The sequence below is a fragment of the Aquarana catesbeiana genome, linkage group LG11 (assembly GCF_042186555.1).
Source record: "Aquarana catesbeiana isolate 2022-GZ linkage group LG11, ASM4218655v1, whole genome shotgun sequence".
NCBI lineage: Eukaryota > Metazoa > Chordata > Amphibia > Anura > Ranidae > Aquarana > Aquarana catesbeiana.
The window spans coordinates 109,358,496-109,378,946 of record NC_133334.1 but is presented as its reverse complement, the minus strand read 5'-3'; the positions used below and the strand labels follow the sequence as shown (position 1 = coordinate 109,378,946).

Sequence of the window (20,451 nt, the reverse complement as noted above, 5' to 3'; positions counted from 1 at the left end):
AATGTATTTACACATATATGGAATAAAAAAAAAAAAAAACTGAGTTATGTGTACCCCTTTGCATGCCAGTAAAGTTTCTTCTTCCTATATGAATTACCAGATGTTGCAGTGAGTTTTATTCTTTTACTTTAGAAGCTTTTAAAACTTTAACCTTTTGTTTATACAGACAGTGTTTAAATCTAATTTAGGACCGATAACAAGATCTGCCAGGACAGAACAGACAGGATTAGTTATGATAAACACAGCTTCCCAGCCCCCTCCTAAACAAAGAGAACTAAGTAGAATTTTTGAGTGCAGGATGAGGGAGGAGAAGTGCCTTGCCTTTCCATATCTTGGAAACCTATTTGATTGTGGGGATCCAACACATATAAGGGCCTTTATGAAACACGGTCGGTTCTCACGGTGCATACTATTCACCCATATATTTACTTTAAACTGTAGTTTCAGTTTTGCATTCAAATTTGAGAAACCCTCACTATCTGCTTGTTATGCGTTTCCATTCACATATCATGCCTAAAATAAATACATAACCAAAAGAAAAACAGATTCTTACTTAAGTTTTTTCTTCGGAACGGGTTATATCCTAGGACTCTGTAAGTAGTTTTTTTTTTTGTTTATAATAGCTTTCAAACATTAGGGGAGAGATGTAGGGACAGATTTTTTTTTAGGTTGAAATGAACATAAAATTTTCCACTTAAACCTTAAGATCTTTCGCTAGGACAGGCAATGCACACATTTAGTTTACAACTAAAAATAGAATCTGCCAGCACAGTACATACAACCAGGGTCATGGTACACACAGGGGCAGGGCAAGGGGGGAGCAGTAAGGAAGGGCACCCTCTCACCGCATGTAAGCTCTAGAACAGTAACTTTCAACCAGTGGGCCGCAGCTTCATGTCTGCTGATAGCTACTGCTACCACACTGTACTCCAAAATGCAAGCTCTCCACCCCATCTGCCCACAGCTAACCTAAAGAACACACAGTGCATGTGTAACTACTAGCCGCAAGAAAGCAGGCAATTGGCTACGCATGGGCAGTGCTCACTCCTTGCCAACCATGGACAGCTGGAGCATGGGAACACAAGGTGGTACACCCATTCTAGTTCTGCCCAGGGTGCTGGGTGAACCTGTCCCGTGACTGTTTGCAGATATGCCATGGAGGTGAATGCAGAGCAGCAATTGTCATTGATCAGCTGGTTGCTGACATGAGAACGCTGTTCAAACTTAATCACTAGGCAACCAAGCTACAAATTGCTGTAAAATGACTCAATTAGCAATTCCATAGAAAAGAACTAAGACTATGATTGTCCAAGCAAGAAACTGCCCTAAGAAAAAAAAATTAAAAAGGGGAGGATCGCTGAGCATAAATCGCTCATCTGGCATGGCCCTAACAGCTGTGAAAAGGTGGATTAGTCTAACACTGGAGCTATCACCATTTTTCAAAACGCACAAAATCTAAATGGCTATTAATATTACGAAGAAATAAAACTGAAGAAGCTGGTTGTGGAATGTCCGATTGCCTTCGGGGCTCGGGAAGGAATTTTTACTCTGCTAGAGCGGGGGGTAATCTTTTTTGTCTTTTGGTTTAACGCAATTGGCATATGTCTTTTTGAAACCTATAATGTAGTAAACAAATTCGGCCTGAACAAGCCTTTGGGGTGATTTTCTATGGAAAATTAGCACAAAATGCTTGATATTTACTGTAGGAATTTCAAACATCCTACAAATCCAGAAAATAGAAGGTAACATGGTATAATTGCAACATCATTCAATAAACAAGAATGCCTGCCAAATAAAACACCAAAGACTGCCATTTTAAAGTGTACAGTTTACAAAATAGCCATTATAAGGTGATAGACTTTTGTGTTAAATTAATCCTCTGCACAGCACCATTGCAGCTTGCAGATGTTCCTGTCCAAAAACAAACTTTTGGAAAGGGAGGATTTGCATAGGGTTTGGTAATTCCCCGGTCCTCACATAGCAGGGCTTAGGTTTGGCAATACAGTAGCTTGCTTTGGCACAGAGGTATGGGAGTGCCTATTCTATTCATGACCCAGAAGTCATGGCACTATCAAGATGATTACTGAATTAAGAAGATATGGCCTAGCACCTTATAATGCCTATATTAAGTAAGCTTAGTCTTTTTAAAGTGGAACTCTAGGCAAACAGCTAACTACAGTGCCTTGAAAAAGTATTCACACCCCTTGAAATTTTTCACATTTTGTCATGTTACAACCAAAAATGTAAATGTATTTTATTGGGATTTTATGTGATAGACCAACACAAAGTAGCAGTAAAATGATAAATGGTTTTCAAAATTTTTTACAAATAAATATCTGAAGAGTGTGGCGTGCATTTGTATTCAGCCCCCTTTACTCTGATACCCCTAACTAGGGCTGGGAGATTTTCTTAAATTAAAAAAAAAAAAAAAAAAAAAAAAAAAACTCGATTCACAACGAGTTTTTTTTTTGGACACCGCGCCGGTCCTGAGGAGCTGCGGGCAGGAGTTTTTAGGCGAGGCCGCGGCTTCGGCCTAGTCCGCGGCGTCCGGCCAAAGCCGCGCACTAGGCCGAAGCCTCGCCTAAAAAAAAACAACTCATGCCCGCAGCACCTCAGGACCGGCGCGGTGTCCAAAAAAAAAACTCGTTGTGAATCGAGTTTTTTTTTTTTTTTTTTTTTTTTTTTTTAATTTAAGAAAATCTCCCAGCCCTAAAAAAAAAAAAATCGATTTGCTTAAATTTTGAATCGATTTGACCTCTCAAATCGATTCAAGATTTGAATCGATTTTTTCCCCAGCCCTACCCCTAACTAAAGTCTAGTGAAACCAATTGCCTACAGAAGTCACCTAATTAGTAAATAGAGTCCACCTGTGTGTAATTTAATCTCAGTATAAATACAGCTGTTCTGTGAAGCCCTCAGAGGTTTGTTAGAGAACCTTAGTGAACAAACGATATCATGAAGGCCAAGGAACACAACAGACAGGTCTGAGATAAAGTCATGGAGAAGTTTAAAGCAGGGTTAGGTGATAAAAAAAATATCCCAAGCTTTGAACATCTCACGGAGCACTATTCAATCCATCATCTGAAAATGGAAAAAGTATGGCACAACTGCAAACCTACCAAGACATGGCTGCGGTAGTGTATTTAGGTTTTGTGCTGCCCTAGGCCTGACTACACTTATGCACCCCCTAATTTAAACATGACCCACCCCTTCCCGTTTAAGACCCGCCCTGAAATTTTCGAGTGGGGACACTAGTTCTGAGGGCCTGGGGGGCAATGGATTCCCTTAATTTGCATAGATTTCTTCTCACTTCCTGTTTGGCTATGGGGCAGGAAGTGATGGGAAATCTCTGCAATGGTACAGGGATGGTAAAAAATAAACTGACAGGGGTTATACCCCTCCCTTATTCTATCCAAAATGAAAAAAAAAGTGTTGCCTATAGTTCTACTTTAAGCACAAATTTCTTATAATTTTATGGAGAGGACTAAGAAGATATAACCGTGCCAATGGTGCAGAAGAAAACATATAGCACAGTGAGGAAGGTTTGTGGTCCAGGATGAGAGGACAGTCAAAATCAGAAGCGCCCCCCCCCCCCCCCCCAGTTGCGGAATGCCAGCTGCCCACATACCGGAAGCAGTGCGGCTGCTTTATGGGGGAGCTAGACTAATTTGCCTCTCAGCCCAGTCCACCCCATAAGACTGGTGCTACACTAACAGTGTAGCGTAAGCCGGCGGGGACTCTTTCCATGCTGCCCTAGGCCTGGGCCTTGTCGGCCTAGGCCAGGATACAGCATTGCATGGCTGACCACCTAAAATGACAGGCCGGGCAAGGAGAGCATTAATCAGAGAAGCAGCCAAGAGGCCCATGGTAACTCTAGAGCAGCTGCAGAGATCTACAGCTCAGGTGGGAGAATCTATCCACAGGACAACTATTAGTCATGCATTCCACAAATTTGGCCTTTATGGAAAAGCGGCAAGAAGAAAGCCATTGTTGAAAGAAAGCCATAAGAAGTCCCGTTTGCAGTTTGTGAGAAGCCATGTGGGGGACATAGCAAACATGTGGAAGAAGGTGCTCTGCTCAGACGAGACCAAAATTTTACTTTTTGGCCTTAAAGCAAAACACTACGTGGGACAGAAAACTAACACTGCACATGAACCTGAACACACATCATCTCCACTGTGAAACATAGTGGTGGCAGCTTCATGTTGTGGGGATGCTTTTCTTCAGCAGGGACAGGGAAGTTGCTCAGAGTTGATGGGGAGATGGACGGAGCCACACACAGGGCAATCGTAGAAGAAAACCTGTTATGCCGCGTACACACGAGCGGAATGTCCGACAGAAAAAGTCAGACGGGAGCTTTTCATCGTATATTCCGATCGTGTGTATGCCCCATCGGACTTCTTACGTTGAAAATTCTGATGGACCTAGAAAGAGAACATGTTCTACATTTTTCCGATGGAACGATTCCTATCGGGAAAACCGCTCCTCTGTATGCTGTTCCGATGTACCAAAAACGACACATGCTCCGAAGCAAGTACGAGACGGAAGCTATTGGCTACTGGCTATTGAACTTCCGTTTTCTAGTCCCGTCCTACGTGTTGTAAGTCACCGCGTTCTGGACAGTCGGAATTTGGTGTGACCGCATGTATGCAAGACAGCTTGAGCGGAATTCCGTTGGGAAAACCGGTCGTGTGTACAGGGCATCAGAGTCTGCAAAAGACTTGCGACTGGGGTGGAGGTTCACCTTCCAGCAGGACAATGGTCCTAAACATACAGCCAGAGCTACAATGGAATGGTTTAGATCAAAGCATATTCATGTGTTAGAATGGTGCAAAGTCCAGACCTAAATCCAATTGAGAATCTGTGGCAAGACTTGGAAATGTCACTCTCTAGATGTGCAAAGCTGGTGGAGACAGACTCAAAAACACTTGCAACTGTAATTGCAGTGAAAGGTGGTTCTACAAAGTATTGACTCAGTGGGCTGCATACAAATGCACACCACACTTTTCACATATTTATTTGTAAACAATTTTGAAAGGCATTTATCATGTTCCTTCCACTTCACAATTATGTGCCACTTTGTGTTGGTCTATCACATAAAATCCCAATAAAATATATTTACTTTTTTGGTTGTAACATGACAAAATGTGGAGAATTTCAAGGGGTATGAATAATTTTCCAAGGCACTGTAGTTAGCCGTTTTCCTAGAGTTCCACTTTAAAAGGACCAAGCTTACTTAATATAGGCATTATAAGGTGCTAGGCCGTATCTTCTCAATTCAGTAATCCTCTTGATACTGCCAGGACTTCTGGGTCATGAATAGAATAGGCACTCCCTCTCCCTCTACCTCTGTGCCAAAGCAAAAAGTATGAATACTTTTTCAAGGCACTGTAACTACATGGTTAAAATATATACAATATATGTTTTCTGCTTTAACTACTTTGGCCGTCCATTCCTATGATACACACACTTCTACAAGCCAATACGTACACTTACTACCTCTTGGTTTTTTGGTTTTGTTGAGATCATTGTCCAGAGGTGATATGTATTCAATGTCCAGTAAGAAGGCAAGAAGTGGAGTGGTGACATAGGCAACTTAGTTGCTGAATTAGGAAGACAAATTGCTGAATCAGGAGATATATGTGACACCTGCCCGACTGCGCAGTGTGAAAAATGTGTGGAAATCACAAGACTGGCTGTAAAGAATTGTAAATCCTTTAGGAAGTCAAACAGTGTATTTAGCCATTTTCCTGTTTAATCCAGTAGAGGTGGGGGAGATCATGCATGTCCAGGTACCCTCCTGGGTATATAGCCAGCTTATGAATGCAGAAAATAAAGACTGTAAGGGCTTGTAGTCAGAGGTTGGCAAAAATAGGCAGTTGATCCATGGATTTACCACCCCTCCTAAGCTGCAAAGACAGCCAAACCGCACATGTCATGGCAAAAAGAATACCCCCCCCTTTGCATTTGGCAGGCAGGACCATCGTCAAAACGACCCAATCGAGTGAATGGGACCGTGCAACAACAACCCTGTAACTGCATACAACACACAGGGTTGCTGTGTGGTGGTGGGGGCTTTATGGGATTAAAACAGGTTGTGAAGAGATGACATATTGCCTTCTCAGCGCCTGTCAAATGCCTCTGGAAAGTGATCCACCACCGGGGCGGCAAGGTCTGCTGCAAGTGTAAACGTAGCCTAATTCAAACTAACATTGACTGCAAAGCAACAGAGTGAGAAAAGTTAAAAACTAGCTCTTTAACTAGTTTTTGTAAAAAAAAAAAAAAAAAAAATTTCCATGGAAAGAAAAAAATATTGACAGCTAACAAGCTGTAAGTTCTTTCATTTTTGCTCTGCGACATGTTTTCATTCTATCATTCAATCAATTTGCTCAGACTACATTTAGAAGCAGATTGTAATATTATCATATAGCAGCAGTATCTGCTCTTCCAATCTTCTCTCCCCCTCCTTTCCCTCTGCTTCTGATCTCTGCTTCAATGAGGGTTGGCTCGGGACCAGCGGGAATAGGAAATTTTGAGGTTCCCACAGGCACAACACTGTGTCCTCAACTGTCATGCCAGGGATGGCAGCTAGAGGGATGTTGGCAGAGATAACTGCTTTTAGGAATCTAGGTAGGCGGAAACAATGGTGCTTAAATTAGCGCAAAGATGTAAACACTGGGAAGAGCACCATCACAAGAGAAAATGTATAGATAGGATATGCAGATGTGCACAGCCTGGTGCAGTCGAAGGACTACAGCTGAGACTGTATTACAGAATCTGGGACCCTGGTTCTTGTACAGGATCAGCACTGAAAAGAGAACCGGCAGAGCAGACCAAATACAGGAATGGTGAAAGAGAAAAAACTAGAGGGTTTAGAAATAGGACACATATCTAACCCTCTTTACTTCCCATAGAAGATTTTAAGACCTGTATTTCAACCATGTCAATGCTTAAAGCACTTAAAGATAAAAGTGTCATCATTATTTTGGGAGGTATATGACAGTGGCTTGCTTAAGGTTGGGGCCATACAGAAGTCAGCTTCTTTTTTTTTTTTTTGTTCAACCAGCAGGCTGAACGAAAGAAAATGACCACGCTCCATGTGGATGGGGGAATCCTCCCACTAAGCTATTGTATTCTGACAGTGGGAAGACTTCCCCACAGTCAGAATACACTGATCAGCACTACTGGCTATAGCCAGCTGCTCTGATCGAGAGGAAATTTTCCAACGGGCTGGCTGTACACAGGTCAATTGATAACTTAACCTGTGTACAACCAGCCTGCCTAAACATTAATCAAATATTTGTCCGGTCCCTGACAAATTTTGATCCATATTTGGCTGACTCAGGACTGCAGGAAAGTCTGTAAGCAAACATAAGGATACATGCAATTACATTTTTGTAGGATACACAAGATACCATAATTGTCCATTCCACAGAATACACCCTGGAATTCAGAAAAGAGAGAAATTTTACAATTCTGTTAGGCCACCGCACCACAAATATCCGAAATAGGTGCACTGTCGCACGGAGGCCTGCACTAAAGTTGGGATGGTTATAGCTGCTGCTCCAATCTCAGCTCTTTGCATGGAAATATGCTGTGCTGAATCATATACCAAAAAAAGAAAAAAAAAAAAACACAACATCCTGATGATGTTTGACCAAGAAAACTGGTAGGGTGTGGCTTGGTAGTGCTTTGCAATAATTTTTCAATGCAGCTGGAGGTATTTGTGCATTACCAATGTTAGAGCCATTCACCCAAACAGCATTGGAATGTTCTTAAAGTGATTTTGGTGATTTTATTCAGTTATTATACAAGTGCATCTTTCTCTTTCTTTTATTGATAAACATACCTCAGTGAGCACTATGTAAGCTTTTGTATCATTTTGATCACTGATCCATGCTTTATAACCTGATCTGAGAGGAGTGATGGATTTACCTAGTGTGAATTCTGGGGAGGATTGTTGGTGCCCTGGGAGAGTCCAGCTGGGTTTATGGAGCCTGATTCATTTGATTAAAGGCACAATAAGACCATTCTAATGAGTGTTGATTCATAAGGAGAGCACGTGCCCAAAAGGAGACTTGTGGAGGTGTCTGTTATCCCACAATATGTTCTTACCAAATTGAACTGTTGGTAAGAACAATACAATTACAATTGGTGGATTGTATCACAACCTGTTTCACAGACATTTGTATGAAGAACTATTATATAGTGATTTTGGATCATAATTATACATATTTATATGTAGCACGATTTTGATTTGGTTGTTGTTTTTTGGTATATGAATCAGAGCAGCATATTTCTACACACATATGAGATTTTTCACTTTTGTGCTTTCAGCTTTAGTTTAATTTACAACTGGTGTGCAGAGTCACATTTCTCACAACGCTGATCTCTTTGCTATTGTGCCTGTAACACATAAAGGTACATGGCCGATGAGTTTTGTTGTGATTGATATTGACAGTGGACCACAATGGGTGGATTCCACAACTACTGTAAAACCAACCTATTGCTATCCACTCTGAACCCAAAGGGTGTTGGACTTGGAGAACTAGTCTCCCAGACCCCCTATAAGGTTCCACCCACTCAACATGGGCAGTGGGCGTAGAGTTGAGTTGTTGAATGGGGAAGCCTGAGTGAGATGCAGAGGACTAGTTCCCCATCAGGTCTGCATCCCCCGTGATGCCTGTCATTAACCAAATACGGGCAATGCCATAACTGGGTAATGGTGTCAGCTAGCATGTCTGGCCTCCTTTTTTATGCTGTTTGATGGGGAAATCTCCTGGCTGGCAGCTGAATGGGGTCAGGGATGCATCACTGGTTGCTAGGATGCTACCGGCCACTGGTGTCCTAGCAACCCACAGGCCCCAAGCAGAAAGCTGTTACATTAATGTCAGTTACCTAGAGCACAAGCCCTTCCCTTCACTACAACCGTCCTACTCTGAGCACTGGTATCTCTCTGTACGCCAACTCAGTTGGTTTTAATTACCTCTAAAATTCTTATCTAGGACTTGGTCTGTAGTTTTTGAATTTGCCTCAGCCATAGCCAGAAATTCTTTAAGTGGCTCAAATAAGAAATACCTGAATCTGACAAGCATTAGAATCTGTACAAAACTATGGCAAAGCTTTACAGATTTAAGCGAAGGAGGTTTTAAAGTGACCATTCCACTAGAATGGAGTTGCTAATGCTTTATTGAATCCCCCCCATAAAGTGAACATTATTACAAATGTGTTAGAGCCTAGATGGAATGAGATGAAGAACTTCTTCCAATTTGCTATTGCCTACTAAGCGAATACTCGTCATCACATTACAGATGCAGAAAGCTCCCTGGAAATCAGCAGGCATGGGGTCACAATTTTGGAACTACCCTGTATGATAATAATTACTTACAAAAGGCACCCAACTTTGAGCACACAAAAAGCTCAATTATCACAAGTGATGCTTGGAGGTTTTACTGCCTGTAGGGAGTTCCCCTAATAAGCAAAGAACAGGACATTCATTGGCTGCAAAGATAAATTCCCAGGATCTGATCATTCCTACACCTGTTGTTAGTGTAAAACGTAGATTTCTAGCATCAATGAAATTCAGCCTCCTACTGTTGTCTGCATGCGCTAACACTTCCTGTGCAGATTGTCCTCGGAATTCCCTAATCCTGAGATACTGCAAACAGTGACTTCCTGAGCAGAGCTGAGTGTTCTACCTTCCACATGTTTGCCTCACTTTTAGGACACAGAGGAGAGGATGGGCCTGAGCTTGACAATATTTAAAGATACCATCTGAACAACAGTGCACCCTGAGGTACTGTGCAAGATAAATTAATCTATATACCAGGTGTCTATACAGTATTGCAGGTAGTTGTATGGCTTAAAGTTGCAATGGCTAACTGTAAGGTCAATTAGCATTAGATTTCTGGTCTTGTGAGGTGGGCCTTAAAAGGATTCTTGTACTCTTTTTATTGGCAGCAAAGCAAGTTTTATGGTAGGCACAACTTGTATCTGCATCTACGCTGACAAAACCATTTACATTCCCTTTCTGCAGCTCTATACTTGTAAAAAAGATATGAGGTGCACTCGCATGCAGGTATCTACATTGGATTTTTGTCTTTCAGCACAGCAGCAGACCAATTATGGTGCCTGCAGTAAGGCCCCTTTTACACTGGGGCGGTAGGGGGCATCGGCGGTAAAACAGAGCTATATTTAGCACTGTTTTACCGCGGTATTCGGCCGCTAGCGGTGCGGTTTTAACCCCCCCGCTGGCAGCCGAAAAAGGGTTAAAACCCCTCGTATAGCGCGGCTATAGCCGCGCTGTCCCATTGATTTCAATGGGCAGGAGCGGTGAAGGAGCGGTGAATACACCGCTCCTTCACCGCTCCAAAGAAGCGGCTGACAGGAGATTTTTTCTTCTCCTGCCAGCGCACCGCTTCAGTGTGAAAGCCCTCAGGCTTTCACACTGAACAAACAGCGGAGGCTGTTTAGGGGCGGTTTGCAGGCGCTATTTTTAGCGCAATAAGGCCTGCAAACCGCCCCAGTGTGAAAGGGGTCTAAAGGACTACTTTTACTTTGCTGCCTACAAAGATACTACAGGTTTACTTGAGAGTGGACCATGCATGAAAATCCAAGATCTGCTTAGCTTGCAGCTCCCCTTCCAAATAATAAACACACAGATAGTGTATGACCAGCCTAAAACTTGTTTTTTACCTTTGGATAGCATGGAGGAACAGTTATGCCGCGTACACACGACTGGTTTTGCCGTCGGAATAAACTCAGGTTTCTCCGACGGAATTCTATTCAAGCCTACACACGGTCAACCCAAAGTCTGACTGTCCAGAACGCAGTGACTTACAGCACGTACGACGGGACTAGAAAAAGGAAGTTCAATAGCCAGTAGCTTCCGTCTCATACTTGCTTCAGAGCAAGCGCCGTTTTTGGTCTGTCGGAACAGCATACAGACGAGCGGTTCCCCCGATAGGAATTGGTTCCATCGGAAATATTTAGAACATGTTCTATTTCTAGGTCCATCAGAATTTTCAAAAAAAAAAGTCCGATGAGGCACACACACAATTGGAATAGACGATGAAAAGCTTCCGTCGAACATTCCGCTCGTGTGTATGCGGCTTTCACTGCCCTTGAAATGTTCCACATTTTGTCATGTTACAACCAAAAACGTAATTGTATTTTATTGGGATTTTGTGTGATAGACCAACACAAAGTAGCACATAATTGTGCAGTGGAAGGAAAATTATAAATGGTTTTGCAAATTATTTACAAATAAATACGTGAAAAGTGTGGCGTGCATTAGTATTCAGCCCCCCTGAGTTAATACTTTGTAGAACCACCTTTTGCTGCAATTACAGTTGCAAGTCTTTTTGTGTATGTCTCTACCAGCTTTGCACATCTAGAGAGTGACATTTTTGCCCATTCTTCTTTGCAAAATACCTCAAGCTCTGTCAGATTGGATGGAGAGCGTCTGTGAACAGCAATTTTCAAGTCTCAAATCTTTTGCAGTTTCTAACAGGTTTTCTTCTAAGATTGCCCTGTATTTTGCTCTTCCCATCAACTCTGACCAGCTTCCCTGTCCCTGCTACAGAAAATAATACCCACAACATGATGCTGAACACTCCATGATGTGGAGTGTTAGTTTTCCACCATAGTGTTTTCCTTTTGGCGAAAAAGTTACATTTTGGTCTCATCTGACCAGAGCACCTTCTTCCACATGTTTGCTGTGTCCCCCACATGGCTTCTCACAAACTGCAAACTGAACTTCTTATGGCTTTCTTTCAACAATGGCTTTCTTCTTGCCACTCTTCCATAAAAGCCAGATTTGTGGAGTCCACAACTAATAGTTGTCCTGTGGACAGATTCTCCCACCTGAGCTGTGGATCTCTGCAGCTCCTCTAGAGTTACCATGGGCCTCTTGGCTGCTTCTCTGATTAATGCTCTCCTTACCTGGCCTGTCAGTTTAGGTGGCCATGTCTTGATAGGTTTGCAGTTGTACCATACTCTTTCCATTTTAGCATGATGGACTGAACAGTGCTCCGTGAGATGTTCAAAGCTTGGGATGTTTTCTCCCCAACTTTATCCCTGGACTGTCTGGTGTGTTCCTCTATATAACAAACTTTTGAGGGCCTCACAGAACAGCTGTATTTATACTGAGATTAAATTACACACAGGTGGACTCTATTTACTCGAGTCCGGTCGAAAAGTCCGCTCATCTGTATGCTAGTCCGACGGACAAAAACCGACAATAGGGCAGCTATTGGCTACTGGCTATGAACTTCCTTATTTTAGTCTGGTGGTATGTCATCACGTACAAATCCGTCGGACTTTGGTTGATCGTGTGTAGGCAAGTCCGTTCATTCGGAAAGTCTGTCGTAAAGTCCGTTGAAAAGTCCGCCGGACAAAGTCTGCCATAAAGTCCGCTCGTGTGTACGCGGCAATAGGGTGCATTTACATCTGTGAATGCACCCTGCCGGTGATTACATGCAAGAACCCCAGGAGTGGTTATCGTGATTAGCTGAGAGTAGGCAGCCCCTATTGAAACAATGGGAGGCTGCGTTTCACACAGCTAAATCGTGCCCACTTACATGTAATCGTTTGTGCTAAGATCACATGTGAGTGATCATTCAGAACAGGGAAATCTCTTTAAAATAATGAAGGTGCCCTGTATATCCATCCATAGTAAAACAGATACAGTAAATACTACAACTGTAAAAACAACCTATCATAAAGCTGAATTGACAGTCACCGCTCTCCACTTCAAGGAGACTGAGAACTGAGTGGTCAGAAGTAATCACTTAGTTTTTGGGCTTAGAGCTGAAGTGGGACATCTGCAGCATTCAGATAAGTACATATGTTTGTTTTGTGCCAACCCCAAACTTCTCGTTTAAATAAGATTTTATTTGCCCGCACTGCATCTTTAAATAGATCTATTGTCCAGTTGAGCTCTTCTCACCCAAGGATCCATGGATCCTGAGGGTTCCTCCAGAGTTTGGTGGCCATTCCCTAAGAATGAACAATTGCTGCCTCTCTGTCCCCACTTTTTAGCTATCTATTGGGGCGCAGCCTCCTTACCTACCACCAATGTAAGGGACACTATTCCCACTGACCACCAGTGTAGTGGGGTCCCTCTCCTAATGGTCATCAATGTAAGATGGTTCTGCTCCCAAAATCATAAGTTTTATAATCATATCTTAAAGTCCAACTCTGGGAAACCCTGGAAAATGATCCACTGCAGTGGGGCTGAGCATGCACTACAAGGGTTTACAGCTTGTTTTGTCTATGGAAGAGAAGTCCTTTTACTTACCCAATCCTCTTCTCCCCGCCACATGGCGCTCCCCCACATTCCAGTAGTGGACTGTCCCTTAGCGTCACCACATCCAATGCAGGGCTATTGTACCTACACTGGTCTTGAGGATGTCAGAACCTTAGGAAAAATGGAGAGTGGTGGAGAAGCTGTTGCAGGGGGCCGGTTTAGCATGGGTAAGTAAATTTACTTAAGCATTTGAAATTTGGCTGAATTTTGAGCCATGTATGGGTACTGAGATTGTACAGAAGTTAATAAACTGAACAACTTTTTTTTTTTTTTTTTTTTACAACCGCCCTAATGGATTCACCCCCCCTTAATCAGTGCAGCTTGCAATGTTAATCAGTGTATTCTAACGGCGGAGAAGTCTCCCCCACTGTCAGATTACAATAGCTTAGCGGGAGTAATCCCCCATCCACCTCAAATGGGTGGATGGGGGAATCGAGTCAGTTTCTTTCCTTCAACTTATGTATGGGCTGCCTTAACCTAAATAAGCAACTTACCCCTGCAGTGTGGGTGCATCCCCTATGCAAGGGATCATTTTAAAGTTTTCCAGACTTGGGTTTTAAAGTGATTGTCAGGGCTAAATTTTTTTTTACCTGTATGCATTCTTTGCATGAAGGTAAAAAAGCCTTCTGTGTGCAGCAGCCCCCCCGATACTCACTTGAACCCCCTCTCAGTCCAGCGATGTGCACAAGAGCTTCCGCTGTCCCGGGACTCCCTCTCCTCATTGAGTGAGACACAGCAGTGGGAGCCACTGGTTCCCACTGCTGTCAATCACAGCCAGTGAGCCAATGAGGAGAGAGCGGGAGTCTTATGGATCCATAGAGCACGGGGGAGGAGCCAGGAGCACCGGCGGGGGAACCGAGAAGAAAAGGATTTGGGCTGCTCTGTGCAATACCATTATACAGAACAGGTAAGTATAACATGTTTGTTATACTTGTTTAAAGTGGTAGTAAAGGTATTTTTTGTATTTATACCTACAGGTAAGCCTATAATAATGATGTCACCGGGACATGTGCACTGCGCTCTCAATGAATGGTGTGCCGTCCATTGAGAGAGCCGTACTGTGGCTGATGGAAGCTGACAGGGCTTCCATCTTCACCCGGTCTTCCTTCTGATTCACGAGCTGCGGCCATCTGATTGGCTGAGCCATGATGTCGTCACTCCCATGCGCGTGGGAGTGACGACATCGCAGCTGGGCCAATCAGATGGCCACAGCTCGCGAACCCAGAAGGAAGACCTTTGAAGATGGAAACTCTGTCAGTGGTGACAGCACGCCACTGGAGGACTTCGTTTTCAGGTAAGTCTTTCATAATGTAATAATAAACATTAACTTTTCTTTGGGGATTTTCTTTGGGGTTATTTGTCGTGATTTACTACCGCTTTAAAATATTGATCAAAATCCAATAACCCAATAGGTTGTTGACTATAGATTGATTATTCATACTGGGAGTGATTGATCAGAAATAAATGGATTTAATTCTGGTTTATGATCAGGATTTGTGTTGTTTTCATAGTATGTTGGTATTGTGCTGGTTATTATTTGGGGTGATGTTAGAGAAAGTGGTGTATTATTTGCATTTGGTAGTTTGATTGTCTGTTATTTTAATCTGTGTTATTTATTCTATGTTGTATTTTAATTGTATGGATGTTTTATTTGTAGTGTAGATTTAATTTATTTTATTTGGTGCTAAAGGCTGTTATTGGCAAGTTTAGCTTATTGTTGTGATCTTGTGTTGTCTTTGTTAAAGGAGTTGTAAAGGCAGAAATTTTTTATCCAAAAGCAGAGATTCTCCTGTCCCTTTAAAAATCAGCAGCTACACTACTGTAGCTGCTGACTTTTAATATTAGGACACTTACCTGTCCTGGAGTTCAGCAATGTCGGCACCGCAGCTGATGTTTCCAGTAAGGGAATTCGGCAGTGTAGCAGGGGAGAAGCAAGAGGAAGACCGATGACCCACCAGCCGCCACTCCACGGATGGTTCACCATCCAGCATCTGGCTCAGCCATCCAGCACTCCCTGGCTCATGGAGGGGAGATCGGAGTCTGGGCAGGACAGAAGTAAGGAGGCCATCCGTCTCTGGTGGCAGCGGTGGGGTGATGGTCCCCCCCCCCCCCCGAATTATCGAGCACCAGCCACCACTGCTCCCAGCACCCCCTAATTACTTACCTGAACCCTGTCTCTCTCCAGCGATGTCCATGAGCGTCTTAGCCATTTGGGACTTTCCTCCTGATTGGCTGAGACACAGCAGCGGTGCCATTGGCTCCTGCCAAACAAAGTCAGTTAGCCAGGGAGGGGAGAGAGGGGGCGGGGCTGGATCGGGGCTCCATGTCTGAACAGACACACAGACTTGGGTGCCCCCATAGCAAGCTGCTTGCTATGGGGGCACTCAACAGGAGGTAGGGGCCAGGTGAACCAAAGAGGGACCTAAGAAACTGGGCTGCCCTGTGCAAAACCATTACACAGAACAGGTAAGTATAACATGGTTTTTTTTTTTTTTTTTAAAGAGACTTTAATATCACTTTAAGTGTGTCTGTGTCGCAACAATTTCCCAATTTCCCTTTGAGATTAATAAAGTATTCTTTATGTTATGGAAGCATCCATGTCCACCATAAGGGAGGGCACAGGCAGCAATTAAAAATTAAACCTGACAGGGGGTCCAATCCCTCTCTACTCTACAGAACTAACAAAAAGTTTGTGCCTTTTGGTTCTACATTCTTTATCCGTTCTTGCCAATGTACCCGGAGCTTTAGCTGCAACAGTTATTCAGAGACCTGAAACTTATTTAAAGGGTTTGTCCATGTTAGAAGAGTCAGGAAAGGTTGCTCTATTCTTTTTTACTGTAAGCAAGACAATGGCACAATTTAGTATAAGAAGAGTGACAGACGGGACTCTACAGAGGACAGCTCCCCCTGTGGTGAGGGACATACTGCTCTTGCAACGTATGAAGGGGGCTCCCCACATTCCTCCATCTCCTCACTACCTTCAGGTACCACAACTGGAGCCCCTCAATTTACTGACACCATCACTTCTACTGACTCCTCACTGCTCTGCTACACAATAAATGCACATAGAGCCCCTTCCCACATAGACACAGCACACCCCATGCAAACCCCATAGACACAGCACACCCCATGCAGACCCCATACACACAGCACACCCCATGCAGACCCCATACACACAGCACACCCCATGCAGACCCCATAGACACAGCACACCCCATGCAAACCCCATAGACACAGCACACCCCATGCAGACCCCATACACACAGCACACCCCATGCAGACCCCATACACACAGCACACCCCATGCAGACCCCATAGACACAGCACACCCCATGCAGACCCCATACACACAACACACTCCATGCAGACCCCATACACACAACACACTCCATGCACACTGCACACCCCATACACACAACACAGCTCTTACCACTCTGCACGCTCCTCTGCCTTTTCTTTTCTCAAGTGTCCCAATACTTTTTATGAGAGCACAGGTAGGCGGGGATAGACGGGAGAGGAGCGGCCAGGGGCGGCGCTGCGGTGCTTCACATGGTCAATGGAAAAGTTACGGCAGGATGCCATCTGCTGGTGAATTTTCGTCATTACATCATCTTTGGCATTAAATAACAAAACAGTGCAGCGCTGCCTAAATAACAAACTGAAATTACTGAATGTTAATACTCACAAGAATAAGTGATTAACTTGCAAAATATAGCAAGATACAAAGTGCGCAATTAATTACTTATATAGAGAGGATTCTCCCCCCAACAGTGTTCCCTGCATTGGGATATTATACAATAAAAAAACAATTAAATAATAACACAAATAAAGTGACAAAAAGATCAATGTGAAAACAGGTCCATAACAGTCCTCAAAAATCTTCCAAACGAAAATACACCAATAGTGCAAATGATTCTAAAGTGCTGGTGCTCTCCTCCACCTTAGTGTCCTAGCCGCTCACCTCAAATTCTGACCCCTGTTTTAACAGTAGGTTAGAAACCCCTCTCAGGGAAAAAAGGGGGTCAGCCAGGTGTGAAGCTCCTATTCCATCTGTGCAGCCAAAGACTGATTGCCTGGCTGCCAACCAAATGCAATAATCCCTCAATTGGATCCGGTGAGCATAAGAATAAAAAGGCAAATCTAGTGCTCTCTGTATACCAAAGGATTTATTCCATAAATGATATATTAAAACGTTACTCACAAACGAGGCACTTAAGGGGCCCCTTACTGAAGAAGTCACTCCCTTTTGACGTAACGCTTATAGGGTGGAGGAGTCGCAGTGGTGACGTCATCCCGCGAGCATCTTGCTGTTTTATGCATCCTGAGCCCGCACTGCTCAAGTGCCTTGTTTGTGAGAAACGTTTTAATATTTCAACCAGTCGTCCTGTCCTTGCAGTTGAAAAACACCCCCACAGCGTGATGCTGCCACCACCATGCTTCACTGTTGGGACTGTATTGGACAGGTGATGAGCAGTGCCTGGTTTTCTCCACACATACCGCTTAGAATTAAGGCCAAAAAGTTCTAACTTGGTCTCATCAGACCAAAGAATCTTATTTCTCACCATCTTGGAGTCATTCAGGTGTTTTTTTAGCAAACTCCATGTGGGCTTTCATGTGTCTTGCACTGAGGAGAGGCTTCCGTCGGGCCACTCTGCCATAAAGCCCCGACTGGTGGAGGGCTGCAGTGATGGTTGACTTTCTACAACTTTCTCTCATCTCCTGACTGCATCTCTGGAGCTCAGCCACAGTGATCTTTGAGTTCTTCTTTACCTCTCTCACCAAGGCTCTTCTTCCCCGATAACGCAGTTTGGCCGGACGGCCAGCTCTAGGAAGGGTTCCGGTCATCCCAAACGTCTTCCATTTAAGGATTATGGAGGCCACTGTGCTCTTAGGAACCTTAAGTGCAGCAGAAATTTTTTTGTAACCTTGGCCAGATCTGTGCCTTGCCACAATTCTGTCTCTGAGCTCTTCAGGCAGTTTCTTTCGACCTCATGATTCTCATTTGCTCTGACATGCACTGTGAGCTGTAAGGTCTTATATAGACAGGTGTGTGGCTTTCCTAATCAAGTCCAATCAGTATAATCAAACACAGTTGGACTCAAATGAAGGTGTGGAACCATCTCAAGGATGATCAGAAGAAATGGACAGCACCTGAGTTAAGTATATGAGTGTCACAGCAAAGGGTCGGAATACTTAGGACCATGTGATATTTCAGTTTTTCTTTTTTAATAAATCTGCAAAAATGTCAACAATTCTGTGTTTTTCTGTCAATATGGGGTGCTGTGTGTACATTAATGAGGAAAAAATGAACTTAAATTATTTCAGCAAATGCCTGCAATATAACAAAGAGTGAAAAATTTAAGGGGGTCTGAATACTTTCCCCACTGTATATCATTTATGTGAAGTGAACATGGTATCTGTGCCAGCAGCAGCCAGGTCGGGGGGGGGGGGGGTATTTTTGTGATATCACTCACCGTTATTTATAATTTTATACTTTCATATTTTTATATATTTATCACCGTGTATATTATTTGTGCTGATAGGATTTTGTTGTTTCATCTTTGGCATTGGCAGTTTTTAAAAGCTAACCTTTGAGAAAAAAATTAAAAATACATGCATATTCTTTTGCAGCGAAAAAAAAACTGAAAATTTATATCAAATACTTACCGTAATTTTCCTTTCCTGATAGGCTCCATGGCAGCATACGTGTGGGGTTGACCCCGCCTCCATAACAACCCAATAGGACCCCTCCCTATAAATTTCAGCTGTGAGCTCCCAGCCGTGTTTCGTAACTAGCCTACTCCAGGCATTGGGAGGGGCTCCTGCTGCCATGGAGCCTATCAGGAAAGGAAAATTACGGTAAGTATTTGATATAAATTTTCCGTTTTCCTGACAGTCTCCATGGCAGCATACGTGTGTGAAATAACTCACCAAACACACCCAGGTGGGCACAATGCTGAGCAAAGAAGATAAAATGATTAAACACTGTCAACTGACAGCACTTTCAAACCAAAATTAACGGATGACAAGGCGGCTGGTTCAACACAATAGTGGGAAACAAACGTATTAATAGATGACCAAGAAGCCGCTCTACATATAACTTCGGGTGCGACATGACGAGAAGCCACCCAAGAGGTTGAGATACTCCGAGTTGAGTGTGCAGTCACTGCCTCTGGAGGAGCCAAGCCCTTTGCTTTATAAGCCCTTTGAATGGTCTGTACTATCCAAGCAGAAATGGATCTAATTGAGGCCCGTTTTCCTTTATTTTTTCCATGTAGAAGAATGAAAAGAAAGTCTGTCTAAAAGATTCCATAACTTCCAAATATTGACTCAAAGTATGTCCCACATCAAGGGGATGGACATCTTGACAATCTGTTGTGCCAAAGGTAGGCAACACAATTTCTTGATTTTCGTGCAAAATAGATGTTACTTTAGGGTTTGAGCCTAGCATGGGAATTAACACTGCTCTATCTGGAAAAAATGCCAGGAAAGGCTCTTTAGAACCTAAGTTTCTGATTTCAGACACTCTTTTGGCTGAAGTTACTGCCACCAGGAAGACGGTCTTGAGTGTGAGGTCTTTGACTAATAGTGGTTTTTCAGGATCTGTTCCAAGTGTGGAAAGAAAATCTAGGACAAGGGGAAGATCCCATTTAGGAAACCTTGGTTTTCTTTGAGGTCTTAGCCTGATAGCACCCTTGAAGAACTGGCGAACCAGGGCGTGGTTAGCCCATGAAATTCCTGTAAGCGCCAAGATGGCTGATATTTGTACACAAAGGGAACTTACTGCTAGAGGCAAATCCAACCCTGTTTGCAGAAAGCTCAGGATATCCTGGACTTCTGGAGAACCACAAGGATTAGGTCTAGAGGCCATGTGTTCTGTGAACTTGGACCAGATACGTTCGTAAACTCTATTAGTGTTCTTCCGTCTGGCATTAAGAAGAGTCGGAATGACTTCTTCTGGACAACCAAAGGCTTCAAGCCTTCCCCTCTCAAAAACCAGACCCTGAGATGTAGATGAGCAGGGCATGGATGCAGGATTGTGCCTTGGGACAGAAGATCCGGCCTGAGAGGCAGAGGTATGGAATCCCAATAACTGAGGAGTGTTAAGAGGGGAAACCATGGCCTGTTGGGCCAAAACGGTA

General features: G+C 43.5%; 1 protein-coding gene across 1 annotated transcript in view; it reads right to left on the bottom strand.

Annotated features, from left to right (window-relative positions):
• LOC141112242 (inositol-trisphosphate 3-kinase B-like) overlaps window positions 1–16,840 on the bottom strand; it is a 132,625-nt gene extending 115,785 nt beyond the window's left edge. Inside the window, exon 1 of the mRNA XM_073604870.1 lies at window positions 16,740–16,840. The gene's annotated coding sequence lies outside the window, so the exon portion shown is untranslated. The remainder of the gene's footprint in view (window positions 1–16,739) is intronic.
• Between the last annotated feature and the right edge of the window lie 3,611 nt (window positions 16,841–20,451).